This window comes from Rhincodon typus, chromosome 7 (genome assembly GCF_021869965.1).
Source record: "Rhincodon typus isolate 14 chromosome 7, sRhiTyp1.1, whole genome shotgun sequence".
Lineage (NCBI taxonomy): Eukaryota > Metazoa > Chordata > Chondrichthyes > Orectolobiformes > Rhincodontidae > Rhincodon > Rhincodon typus.
In genome coordinates this window covers 18,260,435-18,277,874 of record NC_063338.1, presented here as the reverse complement: position 1 = coordinate 18,277,874, position 17,440 = coordinate 18,260,435, and the positions used below count along the sequence as shown (strand labels likewise).

The window sequence follows — 17,440 nt, the reverse complement described above, 5'->3', positions numbered from 1 at the left end:
TTCCACAGTTGCTGGCAATATTTCTGATAACATAATTACCCTGCGGCCCACCAACAATGTGAATCCAGTTAGCGATAATAAAGTCAATGTTTGAATTTTTGCACATAGGAATAAGGACAATGATAATTTAGGCCAGAAAATTGTATTTGGAAATGAATAATATTCAAGATAAAAGCAGAAATGTTAATCACGTGGCTTCTTTCAAGCTCAGTTCATGCCAGGAGTGAATGAAGAATAATTACTAATGTTCCACAGTTATTTTTTTCAGATTGATGCAACATGTTGAAAAGAAGTTATTACTGCTGTGAACACTGATGGCTGCCTTAAGCATTGCAGTGTTGTTCCTGTCATAATCTTAACAAATTAAAAGCTCCAACTTGTTGTTTTATGAGAGTGAGTCTGGACTTGGTATAATTGTAAACTCTCATTTCTTGGCTCATTTCAAGATTGACGTTGAGAAGCCATTCACAATGTTCAGTGGAACATACCCTCATCTCTCCTTGCGCCTAGCTGCCCTTTGACTGCATTAAAATCACTAGTCTTTGCATCAGTTGACTACATGTGGTGCTAAGCTACTGAAAACTACAACAGGACATTAGGATAATTTATATGATATGTTATTCCTCATATTCCTGCAAACTCAACACTACATCTTGAGAGTTGTTTAAAAGGCAGCAATGCCAAACACAGCAAATTTTAAGTGTTTTTAAATTATAACATTCTCCTGTTAAATGGGATGTATTCCAATGAGAATTCCACTCTATACTTTTTGATTTAAATAAGCTGCTGGTGTGAATTCTATTGGGATAACCTTTATGTTGTTTTACCAGAAATTATGTTATTTTACTTTTTTTTTATTAAAACTGATCAGTAGTCATTTTGTAGTGCAGAACTTGGGTATTGCTAATAAAATTTACACTTTGATGAAGTTTTTCAGCTTGCACCCATCAGCATACATGCAAGAATACCAATATAAAGGGAAACAATATTTATACTGTTTGAGAAGGGAGTTATAATTGATTGAGAAGTGAACTCTGATTGGTAGAGGTGTTGCCATGGAGAATGTACCAGTCAAGATAGCTGACAGTTAACTGCCAGTCTTTGTTTCAATTTAAACCAGGCAGATTGACTTTGACTGAGCAAAGTATTGTGCTGAGGAATGAACTAGCGCATGGCTTTTATATATTATGTTATTTGGAACAGGCATAACATGTATACATGTTCTTTCTGTCTGCAAAGAACAGGGTCCTGTGTATTAATACATGCAGCTTTCAGTATGTGCAAGAGTGTCACATTGTAAGCCTGACTGATGATCTCAAATTGGTTGTCATTGTATTTTCCAGCAGCAATAGGGTTAATAATTTATATTATGCCCTACACTCTGTTTGGTCTAGCGCACACAAATTTCTTCCGTTTTTCAATTTGATACATTTATGTCACTATATTGCCTCAGTAGGTGACCGCACTGTAAATAGTACCTGTTTGAAACCCACTTGCTCTGTAAACACCCTTAAATGGAAGTAACATGATCAACGCTACCACTAACTATGTAATAAATCTCTCTGAACATGTACTCTCATTCTTGTGCATGGTTCCAATTTTGGTGTGTCTCTTCCCACATCAATAGAAGGAGGTATTTGCTGAGTTCAAATTGCTCTATTCCCAGCAATTCCACAAGAAACCAGCATTGACTGAAAATGCTGATTCCTTGAAAATGTACCTAGCTGATCTAGCATGTGCCTATTTCAGGACTTTTAATGACATGTCTAATTTTCCCAAGCAACATGAATGGCATTTTTACAAGGCCTCAAGGCCAACCTGAACATCTGCAAACCTTACAAAGGAATGGGAATAATCATCCTGAACAAGCGTAACAATATCAACAAAATGCTATTCTTAATGATGGGTTCAAATTCACATCCATTAGACATGCCAGTCAGCATGACCAGACTGTCGTACACAAAAATAAGATAAAAATGCATTTGTTGAATGTTTGCAAGAGCAAAGAGCTGCTAGTTGATCTTTGATAGAGTTTGTCCTTATGGCTTACTGAGTTCACATATGTATGGGCTGCCCAAGACATACAAAAGTGACATCCCTTAAAGCCCAATCAATGTATAACTGGTTCTACATAACATTAATTGGCTAAATGGTTGGATGATTTGTTACAACTGGGCAATGGTCTAGTGCTGTTATCACTGGACTATTAATCCAGAAACTCAGCTAATGTTCTAGGAACCCAGGTTCAAAACCTGTAAAGGCATAAAATACCTGGAATTGAGAATCTCCAGATGACCATGAAACCATGTCAACAGTCAGAAAATCCATTTGGTTCAGTAATATCTTTCAAGGAAGGAAATCTGCTATCCTCATATCGCCTGCTGTAATACCAGACCTACAGAAACTGCCTTCTGAAATAGTCTTGCAATCCACTCAGTTGCATCAATCACTATGAAGTCTCAACAAAGGAATGAAACCAGACAGACCACCTGGCATCAACCTAAGCACCGGAAAAGATAACACGAGAAACAGCTGTATCAACCCTGCAAAGCCGTCCTTACTAACATCTGGAGACTAGTGCCAAAATTGGGAGAGCTGCCCACAGACTAGTCAAGCAACAACTTGTCCTAGTCATACCAAAGTCATATCTTACAGACAATGCCCCAGACACTACCATCACCATCCCTAGATATGTTGTGTCCCTTTGGCAGTTGGGAGGGAATTGCCCTGAGAGTCCTCCACATTGATGTCGGATCCCATGACATTTCATGGCTTCAGGTTAAACATGGGCAAACAAAGCTCCTGCTGATTACCACATGCCATCCTCCCTTGGCTGATGAATCAGTACTCCTCCATGTTGAACAGCACTTGGAGGGAGCATTAAGGGTGACAAGGGCACAAAATATAACTCTGGATGGGGATTTCAATGTCCACCAACAAGGGTGGCTCAGCACCAGCACCACTGATCTGGCTGATTGGATTCTAAAGGACATAACTGCTAGGCTGGATCTGCGGCAGGTGGTGAGGGAACCAACAAGAGAGAAAAACATATTTGACCTCATTCTTACAACTTTTTGGCTGCAGATGCATCTGTCCATGACTTTATTGGTAAGAATGACCACTGCACAGTTCTTGTGGAGACAAAGTCCCTCCTTCACATTGAGAATGCCCTCCATTATGTTATGTGACACTATCACTGTGCTAAATGGGACAGACTTCGAACAGATCTTTCACCTCAAAACTGGGCATCCATGTGGCACTGTGGGCCATCAACAGCAACAGAATTGTACTCCAGCTCAATCTGCACCTCATGGCATGCCATTTCCCCCACTCAGCTATTATCATCAAGCCAGGGGTTCAACCCTGATTCAATGGAGAGTGCAAGAGCAGCACCAGGCCTACACAAAAATAAGGTGAAACTACCTGGTGAAGCTACCAAACAGGACTAATTGCATGATAACCAGCATAAGTAGCAAGTATTTTTAGAGCTAAGCGATCCCACAACCAACAGATCAGATTTAAGCTCTGCAGTACTGCCACATCCAGTTGTGAAGAGTGGTGGAAAATTAAACAACTCACTGGAGGAGGAGCCTGCACAAATATCCCATCCTCAATGATGGAAGAGCCCAGTGCATCAGTGCAAAAGATAAGGCTGAAGAATTTATAACAAACATCAGCCAGAACGGCTGATTTGATAATCCACCTCAGCCTCTCCAGTGGTCCCCAGCATCACAGATACCAGTCTTCAGCCAATTTGATTCACCGCATTCTGTCAATAATACTGAAGACTTGTGCTCCTGAACTTACCATTCCCCTAGCCAAGCTCTTCCAGTACACTTACATCCTGGCATCTATCTGACAGTGTATAAGACTGTGCAGGTATGTCCTGTACACAAGAGTAGGACAAATCCAACCCGGCCAATTACTGCGCCATCTCCAACTTCTTTTTCTGCACGGATCAAACCATTATCTTTGTACTGACACATACCCAGAAAGACTAACACTAGCAGTTCCACAATATCCAGGCACAAATGGAGGATTACTTGGAATGATACACAGTCAGATAGACTGACTGGATAAACAGATACACAAATAGAGTAACAGAGACATACTCTGAAAGATCCAGACACCTGTTATATGATTGGAAAACTCAAAAGAATGTTTCTAACTGCAGGATATCTTTAAATAATATTCCATCACTTCCCTGCCCACATGATCAACAGTAAACTGATGGCAATTGTCATCAACAGTGCTATCAAGCAGCACCTGACTCATCAATAACCTGGTCAGTGACAACCAGTTTGGGTTCTGCCACTCAGCTCCTGACCTCTTTACCGCCTCGGTTCAAACATAGACAAAAGCTGAATTCCAGAGGTGAGGTGAGAGTGACAGCCAATGATATCAAGGCTGCATTTGATCAAGTGTGGCATCAAGGAGCTCCAGCAAAACAGGAAACAATGAGTATCAGGGGGCAAACTCTCCATTGGTTGGAGTCATACCTGGCACAAAGGAAGATGGTTGTGGTTGTTGGAGGTCAGTCATCTCAGCTCCAGGAGATCTCTGCAGGAGCTCCTCTGTGTAGTGTCCTAGACCCAACCATCTTCAACTGCTTCATCAATGACTTTCCCTTCATCATAAAGTCAGAAGTGAGGAAGTTTGCCAATTATTTCACAATGTTCAACACATTCGTGACTCCTTTGATACTGAATGCAGCAAGATCTGGAAAATATCCAAGCTTGGGCTGACAATTGGCAAGTAACATTCATGCCTCACAAGTTCCAGGCAATGACCATCTCCAATAAGAGACAATCTAACCAGTGCACCTTGACATTCAATAGTGTTACCATCACTGAGTGCTCCACTATCAACTTCCTGGGGGTTACCATTCACCAAGAACTCAAATGGACGTGCCATATAAACACAGTGGCTGCAAGAGCAGGTTAGAAGCTAGGAATATTGCAGTGAGTAACTCATCTCCTAACTCATCAAATCCTGTCCAGCATTTACAAGGCACAAGTCAGGACTGTGATGGAATACTCCCCACTTGTTCAAATGAGTGCAGCTCCAACAACTCTCAAGAAGCTTGACACCATCCAGGATAGAAACAGCAAGCTTGATTGGCACCACATTCACAAGCATCCACTCCCTCCACCACCGATGCTCTTTAGCAGCATTCTGTACTATCTACAAGATGCACTGCAGAAATTCACCAAAGATCTTTATAGAGCACCTTCCAAACCCACGACTGCTGCCATCTAAAAGGAGAAGAGCAGTGAATACATTGAAACACCACCACCTGTAAGTTATCCTCCAAGCCTCTCACAGTTCCTTCAGCGTTGCTAGGTCAAAATCCTGGAATTCCATCCCTGCTGGCATTATGGGTTTACCAACAGCCTGTGATCTGTGGCAGTTCAAAATAAGCAGCTCACCACTACTTTCTCAAGGGCACCTAGGAATGGGCAATAAATTCTGGCCAGCCAATAATGCCCACATCCCACGAGTAAATTAAGAAAACAGTTTTGAGCATGTTTTCCAAAACAAAATGCAGAATTCCTTCACATTTGTGAAGCACCGTACCGGATTTGCACATCAATTGTAGTACAGTTTCCTAGTGTTCATCTTACATTGCTAGCCTATTCACTAACATACAACTCAAAGTAACCGCAGAAATTTGCACTTCAGTACTATATTTTGTCAATCTAGACATACCACCATTGTGTGAATCAGTATTTGTCAAACTTATGAACTCAGCAACACATTCAGTTCAATTCAGTTCAGGTTTAATAATACCATGTATTCCCAAATAGATAGAGTTGTCATGCGATCCCCTCTAGAAACAGCTCTTGTAATCATCTTTGTTGGTTCCATGAGAATCAAGTCTTTGATGGAATGACAGCTAACTTTCTACTTCTTGCATATTTCCAATATGTAGCTGATACATCAGCTACATTTGAACTTGTAGCTGCATTTAAGTATTTGCTTACACGAGTTCATGAGTTCCGCTCTGCACTCCAGTTCACCTTTGAGACAGAACAGTCAAATTGGATCTCTTTCCATGACATGCTAGTTGAGAAATCAGCCAAGGTGTTCTCTACAACTCCTTACCAGACCGTCCTTTCACAGATCATTATACACATGAGGATCCCTGACTTCCACATGTTATAGAATTATTGACAACTTCATAAATAGATCCTGAATCATCTGTACACCATGCAAGATTGTGCTGAGAAAGGACTCCTCAAAGACATCCTGCTAGATAATAGCAACCGTGATCAGATAATTTCTCACTGCATGTTATGCAAACTCATGAATGGGCCTAAGAGTATCACTTTCAGTTCTGAAAGGTGCCCATCTACCATAGGTTATCCTAGAAAGTTGCGGTTTTTCAAAAGTTTGATCTACAGGTGAAGCTAGATGTTTCAAATTGTGACTATGCAGTAACAACATAAACAGTGGTCATCACGAACAGGATGCTGCTGTCAAGCCAAACTGTTCTACCTATCATACAAATTAGTAAAGTAGTATCTGAATTTTAGTGCCAGTGTGATGCTAAGTAAGTAGACCATATGTTCCAAAGACTGGCAGAGTACATCAAACAGCATACCTCTTCAGCTGTTTGCAACTAGTAAGGTACTAATGTGCCTGACCAGCCCAGCTTGAAAAATTCAAAACAGAGTCTCTAACATTAAATGTGAATTTGTAATGGATAGAATTTGTTAAATAATCCTAAGTATGCTAAGAGTTAGACTGACAACTAATTTAAGATCATGAGTTGGGCTTTCAGTTTGGCATACTTGCACATATTGGAAGCTACGTATATGAATACACATCATTTTCCTCTTTGCAGACAGAAAGAACATGGACAGAAATTGTGCTAGTTTCAAATCAACAAAATAGGTGATAGCTATTCTCTGATTGACTCTTTAGTTCAATGCTTTGACCAATCAACATGCCTGGTGTTAATTTAAACAAAGCTTGGCAGTTAATTACCAGTCATCATCTAACTGGTGCATTTTACATGACAATGCTACTAGTAAACAGTGTCAACTTGCCAACAAACCAACACTTTCTTCTCACGCAGTAATAAATAATATTCCCCTTTACATTGGTTTTATTGTGAACTGTCACAGTGAGTATAAGATAAAAAGCTTTTGACAAAATGTGTATTTTTCAATAACACTGATAGGCCTTTGTTAGTTTTTCAGTTGACTAGCAGGATTTGTTGACACTATTCAGCTGACAGTGAATGCTTATAGATCTCAGGACCCACCTAAATGTATCACAGCTGTCAAAAAGGTAGGTGAGAAATGCTATTGCTTTCATCAAACATGGATTAAGAACCAAGCATCAACATCAGTGACATTACCCTTGAGTGTTCAAGTGGAGGGTGAAGGAGTAATGATGGATGAAATTTGGTATGATGAGTGCCAGATGTATTGCACAGAGGAAGAAGACCAGGACGTTATAACATGTGGACATGGAGAATAGCAGAAGCTAAGAATATAATGGAAGAGATGAAGTGGCATGAAGAAAACTTAGTCTCAAAACACAGCAGTAACAACAAAACAGGTCAGACATTGCACTGACTAACAGAGCAAAAGGAAAGAACATTCAAACTCTGGTAATAATGCAGAGAGGAACCAACAAACTAAGCCCATTTTTTTAACTGAATAGATATCTTTTGAAGGTAGAGAATACTTATGAATTACATCTAGTCATTTGATGCTGTGCAAGAATTAAGTAATGATGCACTTTGTTGGTGTTCCTGTTATTAAATTGTTGCACTTATAGACAAAACATATTTGCAAAGACCTTTTTCACAAGAACAGTCTTCCTCGATGATTGTATTTTTTTTTTACAGCTGCTGCACACTTAGACTTGACTGCTTCCATAAATCATCCTTTATTCCTCTCTTTGGACTTAAGCCGAATGGATTTGTGTAAGTTAAAGCATTACAATTCAACAACCATCAGTTATTCCAGTATTTATTTCAGACATAGACTGACTCCTGCAACAGCCATATCAGTGAGGACTTCAGAAGCCCCTGCAAAGAATTGCGTGAGAATGAGCCAGTCACTTGCCTTGCTACATTGAGTCATGCTGACCCGGAAGGAATGGGGTTCAATCCCTACAATTAGTCATCTGGACTGAGCAGCAGCAAAACACAGTCGGTCAATGTTCATATTTCTCACTCGCACCGAGCAAAACAGTGTGAAAATTGTTTGAATATTGTGTAGAAACCTCTGGTTAATGATTTGTTACATAACCCGCCATAACACAGGTTTGAGCTTACAGAGAAAGTATGGATACCAGCAAGATATTCCAACATAGGTCAACTCTTTGAGCAGAGGAGAAAGCTGAGAGAAGGTAGTTACTGCACCTATCTGGAATTGAGAACAGCATGCAGAAGGTGAAATTGGACTTAGGGGTGCCTGCTTCCTGAATGCTGCCAAGTCGTTTGCACTTGCAAAATTGCATTCGCTCTCCACAAACACTTTCTGGCTCTAAAGATGGCCACACAGCAGGCACAGGGACTGTCCGCTGGCAGTATTCAGGGTCAACAGCCCTGCTTTTGTCTGGAACTCCACTCTCCAATGAGGGATTTCTCCAACCCTCCAGACAGCAAGGGATATGAAAATTGCAGGGAAAAGTGGCATTGGAGGCAGGTGATCAGCCATGTTCTCGTTGAATGCTGGAGCAACTGGATGGGCTGAATGGCTACTCCTGATCCTATATTTCTAGTTTTTAATTCACACAGCTGTAAAATAGCAGGAAGGAATCTCTTCTGACCCATCATCAGCTTTATTTAAAAGAGCCATTCATTATTTACTAATTAATTGCTGTGTTATGTTTGCCTTCTGGGTATTGTCAGTGTCCCTTCCCATAAAAGCCAACACTGCCTCCTCGATAGGAATTAAAACATATACATTTTCCTATCCCCCTGCTGTTAATTCCTATTGCCTCCTGCTGTGTGCCGCCTTCTGCCGAAAGACAGGGAGGTGTGTCTGTGATGTCCTGCAATACCATTGGCTGATGTGGCTATTATGGTTGAATTGCTGCCAGTGTGCCCAAGCTTTGGGATTCAGGTGTGAGGGTTGCAATGGTGCTAAGTATGTATGAGTGAAATAAAGCAGATAAATATTAGGTGTGAATCCTGATTGCTAGGAATTGTTGATATAGTGGGTGATGAAACTGTAGTGAAATCAATGGTGATTGAGGCTGGTGGTCTAGCTGGTATGATAACATGTTTAAAGATGCCCTCACCTTGATACCTCATGTGAGATCATTAAACATATTTCTACACTGCATCCAGATCCTGGGACTACTTTTCTGGCATTGATCTCCAAGGTTATCATTTGAAACTGCCTTCTAAGTAAATACCTGAAGGAATATCACACCAGCCCATCACTCAAGGATGAAGGACAGTGCTCCTTCTTCCTACACCTTTCACTACAGCCTTCAGTGTGACATCCAAAGCCCAGTGCTAACTGTCTCCCATTCTCTTGATTCTTCCATGGTACAATATTCAGAATGATCTCAGGATCTCCAGCAACCGTAGTGCACAATCCCCTTTAAGTGGTATGGCCTAACTTTTATAGTGCTTTACCCTCATTATATTGGGGCTCCTGATGATAGGTATGAAGTAACAGCTACAGATCCCAGTATCCCATCACCGAGTCACACTTTATTTACACATGGAAAGTCATTGATACTGATCCAGCTCCGTCAAAGCCAACTCTCAGAGGGACAGGATGACTGACACTCCTGTTTTTATCTGTCAGCCGGGGCTCTCTGATTGGACTAGGTTAACAACCCCAATCAGGGAATTCATATTCTATGACATCCACCTGGCTGACCTTGTTACAATCGCTAAAAGGTACAGACAATGACAAGTGCAGGGACTGTTGGTTACAAGGCAAAAGCATGGAAATGTGTAGGCTCCATGGAGATGATGTCCTGCCTGCATTGCAAAGAAGATGTGTAGGCTAATTGTGCATTGTAATCCTTATGCCTGTTTAGGAGATTTTTTCAAATCTTAATATCTCTCCCACAAATAAATGTATAATATTCTTGCAAGGTGTTCCAATACTACTGTACATATTCCTTTTATAGTAAGCAATCAGAACACAGCAAGGTTAAAGCATCTTCTGTAATGGGCATGTGATTTTGCATGCGGGGTTAGATAATGTATTTCTGAATATTTCAGTTTCCTCAGTTACTCTTTAAACTGCTGAAAGCATGTTATTGAAATTCTCACTGACTTCTCAGTTGCTGCTGTTTCTAATCCATCTTTGCCATAAGTATTTCAATAATTCGTGACAGCTGTGTCCATACATGTTCAAAACATTTACAAATCTTTCACCTCTAAAATTGCGAAGGGAAATGAGAGATTAATGTAGTAAGTCAATTCTAGTCAAATGAGCAGCAACTCACTCAAAATAAGATGGAATTTCCTACTGTTTCTTCGTGGTAAGAACAGTGATTAAATAGTTGAGTGTTTCATAATATGTAACTGTAAGTGTAGTGAGCCATCTTCGAGTACCTTCTGTTTTGAAAGAAACTGAACTTTATTGCACTTTATGTAATATCAGATTTGAATGTTATATAATGCACTTCTACAAATTTTAAGAATTTAGTATGTGGTCATCTGTATTGCTGTCTTCTATACTTCCATCATGTTCATCCTTCAGTCACTTCTTCCAGAAACTCATAACTGCTGATATTTCTTCCTAGTGAGGTGATGACCAAGTCAGGCCCTATACTTGGCCTCACTCAAACCAAATTATTGCAAGTTAAGACAACCCTCTGATCTACACTCTTGCTTTAGTTACACAGTTTGGCATTCACTCCATTGATCGCTTTGCACATTGGTTGCATATTATCATTTAGCTTTTTAAGTATCTTCCTTTGTAATTGTCCTGCAGTATCAATAACCTCTTCTAGCCAGTACTTGTCATTGTATTTATGCTGGCATTGATCCTCTGCAACCTCAGGAATTATATTCCCCTTCCCTACTCTCAAATCCTGATCCACAGTTTCTAACACTCCTCTCTGCTTGGTCCACTCCTCACAGACCATATGCACAGCACTTGCCCCAGTCCACTCCTCAACGTTGACACATTATACAGGAGATCTGATGTATATCTGATGTACAGGTTTGACTTACCAAGTATCATATTAGTTACAAATACAACTGGACTTGCCACCTGACATTTACAAGTAGTTACAACTGTATCCTGATGCACATCAGCTGTTTCTAATCAGCTAGAATGACCTGAATTATATAATTTATGGCAAAGACCTTAAAGGGAAAGGTCAGATTAACAACCATATAACCACCATGCTCCTAACACAAGATTAATTGTGAGCAATGCCGTGGAGGGGTTAGCTAATAATCTGTGAAAGGACATCAATTGGACATATCCATTTACTACAAGCATGTGGTTTGTTAAGCACAAACTAAAATCCACATTGCTGATAATGTGAGAGATTTTAGCCGTCTAACTATCATTAATACGTTGCATATCTTGAAGCCCATTTCTTGCAAGTATCATCTGTAAGTTTCTAATCAATTTCATGAGTTCCTCATTAATATATTTACACTCCATATTACTGGAGCTGTGGCCATAAAGTCAACAAATCCAAGAAATTATCTGCACAATATCATTACTGACTTTTGAAGAGGAGGAACAATTGGATAATAAAGGGTGACTGAACAAATCCTTCTCCAGCAAATTCTTTTCAAATCAATTTTTTAGAAGTTTGAAAACATTTAACAATGAAAGGACCCTGAATAAAAAGAGGCAATCTGCAAATGAATAGTAAGTCTGTGTCTGACTTCTGCTTTTAAAACGTGTCTATTTTTCTGTCTGTGTCTCTAATCATGTGACTGAATCTTTGAAAGTACGGTCTCTGTTACTCTATATGTGTATCTGTTTATCCAGTCAGTTTCTCTGACTGTGTATCATTCCAAGTAATCCTCTATATGTGCCTGTGTCTATCTTGATCTTGTGGAACTGCTTGTGTTGGTTTTTCTGGGTGCATATGTGTTCATATGAAGATAATGGTTTGACCTGTGCAGAAATACATGTTGCAGACAAGTTTTGAAGGTTAATAATAGTCTTTCCAAAGTGTGCTGCTATTACTGCTCATTTGTTATTTTTACCAACCGAACATTTGTGCAGTGAATAAATTTACATTTATCTTCATGTGGAAATTTGCAATTGTTATAAAATGGAACCATGTGTTGAGAAAGTGCAAAAGGCAGCAGAGTAACATTGCTACACATCAAAAGCAGGCAATTTATTCATTTAATGTTGTCCTTTGATTTAAAATTTCTTCAGCTCCTTGTTAGGAATGAAACCATGGATGAGCAGGAGAAAATTGTCACATTTGTATCTCTCAAGGCCAACTCATCTCTCTTATACCTTTCCATCTCTTGAACAGTCTTCCTCTTTCTCACTCTACAATGTTTCTACTTTAGTGACATTTATGATCACCAGTGCACCAGTTGACGTTGAGCCCGACATCTGGCAGCGAGAATGTCAATACAAAGTGAGATTCACATGCATGCTGTACATTCTGTTGTTTTCAAGAAACAAGCTGTTGGGACAGGAAGGCAGTGAAGTTTTAGAAAAACAACAAAAGGCAAAAAAAAAAAAAAATTCTTGGTTTCACTGAATTTGTTGACTATATCATTGGATTGTCACTGACATTCTTGTACCATGTTTGTGAAATTACAGAATATCACCAGCCTAATGATACAATTTAATGAAACATAGTTGTATTCATGTCTAGCTATATGGTAGGAGAATCAACTCCCATTCATTGTAAGTTTTGGGTGGGATCTGTTGTGAGGTTGGAAAACACAGAAGAATGTTTCTAGTTGTACGCTATTGTTAAATCATATTCCATCACTTTCCTGCCTACTGCCAGTTTCATTGATAGGTTGGAGGTCTGTCATGTGGGACTGCTACAGTATTAAGCTGGAGCCATGGTGGACATAGGGCAGGTGGGTCTAGTGTGATGCAGTGAAGGAAAATGGGGGTATCCCATTGTGGAGGAGCTATAAGAGCAGGGGTGTGGAATCAATAGCGGGAGAAGAAATGCAGATCATGGATAAAGTAGGGAAATTTATTGGGTGGATTGTTGGTCCGGGGAGAGCACAGACGTTTCTCTTGGATCTCAAACAGTGCTTTAAAGGTACTTACTTCTTAATTTCAACTGTTCTCACTTCCTTTCATCTGTCAGATTTCCTGAGGCTTGGAAACCTCTGTTGACATAAGTTACAAATAAGAATGAAGGTGCACAACCACATTACAGCACTTAAGTAATATACCAGCCTTCTGAGAACAGATTGGCTGAATGCTGTTAGCCCAATCTTTGTTAATACTAGAATCTGTGGATTTGAGGCAGGTTCATTCCTGTTTGAGATTTCTTCAAAGTCTACCTCTCTTGGCACCAAGCTATACATGTTTGGGAGTTGAAATTCCTTGCACAAATGTGTATTTTAAAATGAATTATTGTTCCCCATTCTTATAGGTCTTTAAGTGGAGGTGTTAGCTATGAAGATTTTAAATGAATTTTTCAGCAACAAAAAAGTGAAGATCACAAAATAAGTCTTGAGATCACTCCTGGTGCCCAACCCTTGTCTGTTCAGTGTCTGGTTTTGGGCTTAGAGTAACGGTTAATGAAGTAATATTTTCAGAGTATTTAGTTTACATTGATCCTGGGGTTTAAAAATGTTTGTGTCCATTTAATGTATGTTTAAATATATACATTACCTGCTGCAGGGCTGCATTGCTCTTCATGAAGAGTCATTGGACTCAAATCATTAACTCTGCTTTCTTCCCACAGAGGCTGCAAAGCCTGTTAAGTTTTGCTTGTGATTTCTGTGTTTGCAATAGAAAGTGTATCCTAATAATTTCTAAAAACAATAAACAAAACAGATTTCCTATGACATAGTTTCCAGTAAATTGGATGTTTTATAGCCTTTTTATATGGTAGACAAACTAAATTATCAATGCTGGAATACATTACAAGTTCCAGCTCTGACCCTTAAACTTCTAATTGGCATCCTAATTACATCATAGTAACACTTATATCATATTAATAGTGATCCATCACCTGAAACAAATGGATGTTTTAGACGCCTGCTAAGAGGCCCCTTTTAAACTGGAACCAGCCACATTGCTACTGATAATGGACAGTGAGGCCATATAACTGCATTTGGGGGCATTACCCCCCAGTTGCTGCAGTGAAAACTAATCACATTGTGATTTGCCCATCAGCCTACTTTTCAGTACGGTATTCATCTCTTTTTGTACTTTCCACTATTTCCACCTCTTTTGACATCACATTCCTTCATTGTCAGTCAGTTCCTGTCTCTGTTCCTGCCTTCAGTCGCATGCTGTTTAAAAGCAATCAGTGGAAAATCAGGAACTTGGGCCAAATATTTCTTCATGTGCACTCCTGGTGTATGCCAGAAATACAGAGGCAGAATGTTTGATGTACTGTTAGTGAGTTTGCTGACTTATACAATCGTTAATGCTAGATAATTTGATAGAAGTTTTTTTGAAGATGCAGCTGAAGTAGTGAGGAGAGGAGTGTCTATGGATGTTATCCATATGGATGTCCAGGATGTCCAGAATAGGATTGAATTTACAGCCTACTGATTTAGAGAAGAGAGTGCTACGAACAGACCTACACTGAGCCAAAATCACATGAAAACGTAATGAAACCATGCTTCAACTTTGGTTCATGGTAAACTTGCATTCTGGACAAATTCTTCAAGCTGGATGCTCACTATGTACAGCTTTCTCAACTATTGAGGAAATGTATCCAATGAAGTGTCAGGCCTTTGAGAGAAACTTGTACCTTGACATGAACACTTTAGTGAAGGCATTAAACAACAATTTAATATGTAAAAAATAATCAAATTGCAGTTTTAAAAAAATGTCATTGTATTTTGGTTTGGTTTAAACCATGCATTGCACACAATACATTTGTGTTTGTTTGGGAAGTATTTCTTAAAAAGAAGTTTTGATTTTTGCTCGTTGGAATGACAGAAAAAAATTGATGAGGATACTGCAGTTGATGTGCATCTGGACTTTTTTAAAATTTACAAAATGCTACATCATAAACTGGTTAGGGAGATTAGAACCCATGAGATTAAAGGAGGAGTAGTTATGTGGATACAAAATTGGCGAAGAGACAAAAAGCAGAGTGTAGTGGTAAACACTTGTTTTCAGACAGAAGAGTAGTGTCCCCAGGGGTCAGTGTTGCAATGATTGTAGTGATGGCATTCGATGATATATATAAATAAATCTGATGTAAACTGTAGTGTCCCTATAACCTCAATGGTCAAGAACGGCTGCTTCCCCACAGTTATTAGACTTCTGAATGGAGCTCTCAATTTTAAATTTAATGTTGCTCTTGGTTTTTGTGCACCTTCTCTGCAGCCGTAACTTTGTATTCTTAGCTCTGTCTACTACCCGAATGCACTTTATATGGCATGATCTGCCAGTACTACACACAAAACAAAACTTTTCACTGTACCTAGGTACGTGACAATAATAAATCATATCAAATCAAATTTGTTCTAGTAAGACATTAAGCCCTGTGCAGCTCATGCTCCCACTCCATATCCTCACCACAAAGGAAAAATACATTAAATGTCTGACATGAGCTTGTATCAAGATCTGACAAATCCATACAAGAGCTCAATCAAACAACAAGGTTTTTTTCTGATATATTAATGATATCCACTTGGGTGGGGGGGACATCATTCCAAAATTTATGAGTAACACAAAACTTTAATAACTGACATAAATTAATTAAATGACAAGGTAAAATTGAATGCAGAAATGTGTGAAGTGAGGCATTTTGGAAAGCAAATGAAGAGAGACAATGCAAATTAAATTAGTCATAGATTCACTGGATTTTTATAGAAAGGATTTATTCAATATTAAAATTACATGGGAACTAAGAGACATGGATATTCACACCTATTAATCTTTGAAGATGACAAGAGTTTAGTTAAGTTGTTAAAAACATACATCCAAAAATCATTGACTTAATAAATAAGGGCATGGATTGCAAAAGCAGGGGAGCTATGTTAAATATTTACAGAGTGCTATTAGCTGTCAGCCAGAGCACTATTACAAATTCTGCAAACCACACTTTAGGGAGGATGTCAAAACTTTGGTGAAGAAGATGCAAAGTGTTCTTTTAGAATAGCCCCAGAATTCATTCATAAGGCACAGTTTCTGTCCTGTAAGTTTCTATGATTCTATACTGTTAGATGGGTTAGTTCATTAATTTGAAATACTGACATTTTGAACAGCAAAAGTCAAAAATGATTCTAAAGGAATTTTAGTGCTAAATGTTGACATGAAAGTGTGACAAAATAATAACAACAGCAACGGAGGTTTATGGCCAGTAAATTTATACACGTGCATGGTTTTTAGAATGTATTTTTCTTTAGATCAAACAATATGAGGGGTTTTGGGTAACATTAGCTCTCGATGTCTGGTTGGTATTCTGGTGGAGCAGGTACATAATTGGCTGCAATCAATGCAATGAAAATCAGGATAGGCTATACACAGACAGATGGTTCACATGAGAAGTCACTGGTTAAGCTTAGAAGGTGAAAATTTAGCACTCCAGATATATAACGTAATATAATTTATTGTATTATGTAGTAATGAAACTGAATATTGTAGGCAGATTCAAATATAAATTGGACAGTTATCCTTTATGGGCATGGTTTGTTGTGAACTTTCCTTTAACCCTAGACAACAAGATGCAGAGCTGGATGAACACAGCAGGCCAAGCAGCATCATAGGAGCCCTGTTTGATTTACCATTCCTAAATTGGCAACAGCAATATATTATATTTCTAGAAGGTGCTGCAACAAACCTCTCTAAAATTAAGTGTTTTCATGATTTGCAGAAGGTGATCATGAAACCAATTTGTCCCAGAGAAGTAAATGAGTGTTTTTTTTAAAAAAAATGTATACCCTGGCAGTGATTCAAATGTTAAATTGTGAATCTTGCGACCAGAATGGCAGTAGTTTAAAGTGAGGAAGATGGCATTCAGAGATAGTAAGAATTGCCGATGCTGGAGTCAGAGATAACACAGCGTGGAGCTGGAGGAACACAGCAGGCCAGGCAGCATCAGAGGAGCAGGAAAGTTGACGTTTCAGATCGGGACCCATTCATCACAGATTCAGGTGCTTCAGTGCCTTCCAAAGTAGTCTCCCTTATTTTATTAACAGTGAAACTTTGAGATAGTAGGAACTACCGATGCTGGAGAATCTGAGATAACAAGGTGTAGAGCTGGGTGAACACAGCAGGCCAGGCAGCATCAGAGGAGCAGGAAAGCTGACGTTTCGGGTCTGGACCCTTCTTCAGAAATGGGGGAGGGGAAGGGGATTCTG

General features: G+C 39.2%; 1 long non-coding RNA gene across 1 annotated transcript; it reads right to left on the bottom strand.

Moving 5' to 3' along the window:
* Positions 1-12,394: 12,394 nt before the first annotated feature.
* Positions 12,395-13,887, bottom strand: LOC125483445. Its single transcript, XR_007262400.1, has 3 exons — positions 13,785-13,887; positions 13,212-13,273; positions 12,395-12,603 (listed from the first exon to the last, which is right to left on the bottom strand). It is a non-coding gene; the product is annotated as an uncharacterized LOC125483445 (long non-coding RNA).
* Between the last annotated feature and the right edge of the window lie 3,553 nt (positions 13,888-17,440).